The following is a 3,440-nucleotide window of genomic DNA, read 5'->3' on the forward strand; positions in this document are numbered from 1 at the left end:
AACACTTCCAGGGAGGAGCAGCCACAGCTTCTCTGGCCAACCTGGGACACTGGCTCACCACCCTCACAGTGACAAACTTCTTCCTCACATCTCAGCTCCATCTCCCCTCTGCCACTTTCAAGCCATCACCCCTTGTTCTCTCACTCCCTGCCCTTGGCCAAAGTCCCTCCCCAGCCTTCCTGGAGCCCCTTCAGGTACTGGGAGGCCACTAGAAGGTCTCCCCAGAGCCTTCTCTTCTCCAAGCTCAACAAGCCCAGCTCTCTCACCCTTTCTTCAGCAGAGAGGTGCTCCAGCCCTCTGATCATCTTCCTGGTTCTTCTGACCAAAAATACCATGAAATAGTTTAATTTAAAAAAAAAAAATGGAAGCAGCTCATTAAAAACCTGAAACTCCAAGAACTGTCCCAGGTCAGGTGGATCAATGACACGAGGAACACGTGCTGGGGAGATGGAGCTGGAAGCAGCATTTTTGCTCCAGGCCAGGAGGACATCAGGGTAGAGCTCATCATCAGGGTCCATCCTTCAGCAGCTGGGAGGAGAGGACTGGGGGGAAATTAATTGAGCAGCAAAATCATTTGCAATTCAGGTAGAAAAGGGCTGGACAGTTGGGTGGGATCTGTAGCTTCGCCTCAGGGTCAGGGGACTGGAAGGAGCAATGTGATGGCAACCTTGAAGAGAGCTGGGAGAACCTGGGGGAACCCAAGATCAATAAGTCTGGGTCTTGAATCCAACAAACTAGCAGAAACCACAACCAAGAAAGAGAAGAGCAGGGAATTGGACAACCCAGACCTGAGGTGGTCATCTGCAGAGGAATGGTGAACCATGCAGGGGTGACACCATCTCCTGAAGAACTTGCTGGGGTATTGGTGCATCCTTCCTGGGCTCCCCAGAAGCTCATGGCATGGTCCTTCCCCAGGAGCTCTGCCACCTTGGACTAAGAGGATGGTCATCTCCTGGGCAAAGAGCTGGTTATATGGTAGGTGGCAAAAGATGGGAGCGTTGAGTTCATCAGTGATGGGTCCTCTGCTGGCTGCTACCAGTCTGGCCACAAATTATGAGGAAAAAGCAAAAGGGTTTTTTGATGAGATGATGAGAACATCACTGTGCCAGCACAGAAACGGATGGTGCATCCTCATGTGAACATTGTGCTTCCAGCTGGGGAAAGACACAACAGAATTGGACAAAGTATGAAGAAGACCAAAAGAACGATCAAAAACATGGACCTTCTTCTGCAGCAGGAGCTCTCTGGCCACCCCCTGAGTATTTTGCTGTGTTCCCAGCTCTGATGGAGGGATCAATTCCCAGGCAGCTCATTCCGAGCTTCAGCACGGAGCAATCCTTGCACCATGGGTGACAGGTCCAGGAGCAGAGGGACAAAACCCACCCTTCAGGTCAACTCTGCTGCCCATCAGCATGAAGGAGCTGCAGGAGCCACCTGAATCCAGCTGCAAGTCAATGTTTTGGGTACTTGACTTTGCCACGATTCATCTTTCCCTGGTTTTGTCCATTTGTCTTCTCCAGAGAGCAGTTGCCTTCCAACTCTTCATGCATATGTCTTGAAAACAGAGGTGGACAAGGTGATGCCCACAGCACGTTGCTGTTTTCCTACTGGGAACAGGAGGTGGGGAGACCTCATCCCACTTGGACCCTTTCACCAAAGAGGTCCAGATCCAAAGGAGGATGGGGAAGCTTTGGAGATCAGCGAGGGGTTGTCCCATCCCTCCAAAGTCCTGATGGAGAGGAGCTCTGTCCTGGTTGAGCGCAGAGACCAGGTTTTGGCAGCATCATGGGTGGAGCCATGGACAGGTCCAGCTCAGCTTGTCCCCTCCAAGGACAGTGTGCATGGTGGGGTGTCAAACCCCCCCAAAAAAGCCATCAGGGCTGTTCCACCATAAATACCACCCCCACGGTGGTGATGGATGAGCTGCATCCTGTGGGAGCTGAGCATGGAGCGGGGCAAGGAGCCAGGAGGAACCATGGGCTTGGCACATCCCACAGCCACATTTTTTTCCCCTCCTGGTTCATTGAATTTGTTTTGGAGGGAACATCATCTCTGGAAAACCCAAAGTTCATCCCTCAAGTCCTGTCCCAGAAGAAGGGGGGTATGGACAGCCCGTCAGACAGTTCTGACCTTTCCAGCAGAGCCAGCGTGTGTGGGACACCAAACACATCTCCTGGTGAGCTCAAAAGCAAAGAAATCAGGAGGTTGTAAGTCTGTGTGTGGGGTGGGTTTTTTAAGCATGTCCTCCAGGAGGTCTGCAGAGCAGGGTCAGCTTGTTCAAGGTCTCCTTGCCCAAGGGAAGGAGGTGTCTGGTCCCACATGGGGGTCACAGGAAGGTCCAGAGAGGTTGCACCCCCAATGCCTGCTGCACCTTCACAATATCTCCTTGGGCTTTTCAAAGAGCAGGGTGGGTGGAAAGGAGGACCAAGGGCTCAGCACCATCTCCCCAACCTTAGGTAACAGAGGCAAGCCTAGGTGGACAGTGTGCATGGTCCTGCAGTCTGGTGGCTCTTGTGGAAGGGATGAGGGACAACTGCTCCCAGCAAGTTTGGTGGCCTCAGGGACAGTCAAGAAGGTCAAATTCTCCCTCTCTGCTGAAGGAAAGCACCAAGAGCCATCAAGTGAGCTTGGTGGTCACAGAGGTCCAACTGCCACAGCCACCAGCTGCCACCAACACAACATCACAGCCCACTGCAGTGCTGTTCCCACAGCTCATCTGCTCTCCACCTACCTCCCGAAGCTCCAAGAGGAACAGCAGCTCTTGATTCCCCTTGGCAAGGACTTGCCAGAGCTAAAAACACATCAACGATGCTACTGCTGCCCTTCTCCAAACTGATGGGGTGGAGCTGCAGCAGGGGAGTCGTGTGGTCAGGCATGGGAATGGGACAGGACTTGGAGATCACCTTCATGGGCATACCTGAAGGCAATCTATGGTCCAAAGACCATGGTGAGGTCCATCTCTGAAACATCTTCCCAAGGACTGAGACGTCCTTGGGATAAAACACCATGGTCATACCACAGAGGTGCTCCTCAGAGGAGCTTCTTGCCCCCATAAAGCACAATCCAACCCAAAAAACAGGAGACATGGAGAGAACATGGAGAGAAAGACCACAGCCCCCTGCCAGCCTCCCTTGGACAAAGGGTCAAGTGCTTGAGAAGTGCTCAGAAAGGCAAAGCCACAGCAGATGCTGCCCATGGAGATGAAGAGATGGTTGTACCATCCAGCCCTGCAACATCCCTGTCTCCTGGTCAAGCTGTTGGACACACAACACCCATGCAGAGCCAAACTGGATGAGGCTTTGAGCAACCTGGTCTAGTGGAAGGTGTCCCTGCTGCTGGCAGGAGGGTTGGGACTGGATGAGCTTGAAGGTCCCTCCCAACCCAAACCAGTCTGGGGTTCTATAAACAACCCTTATGGGGGCTCTGCATGGGTGCTTCCT

The 3,440-nt window shown here is 53.0% G+C and overlaps 1 protein-coding gene across 1 annotated transcript in view; it reads right to left on the minus strand.

Annotated features, from left to right (window-relative positions):
* The window catches only part of LOC104522781 (dysferlin), a gene marked incomplete at both ends in the record, with an annotated part of 19,988 nt that overhangs the window by 7,323 nt on the left and 9,225 nt on the right, over positions 1 to 3,440 (minus strand). The gene's annotated exons all lie outside the window — the stretch shown is intronic.

Source organism: Antrostomus carolinensis, unplaced genomic scaffold (genome assembly GCF_000700745.2).
Source record: "Antrostomus carolinensis isolate BGI_N321 unplaced genomic scaffold, ASM70074v2 scaffold29453, whole genome shotgun sequence".
Classification (NCBI taxonomy): Eukaryota; Metazoa; Chordata; class Aves; order Caprimulgiformes; family Caprimulgidae; genus Antrostomus; species Antrostomus carolinensis.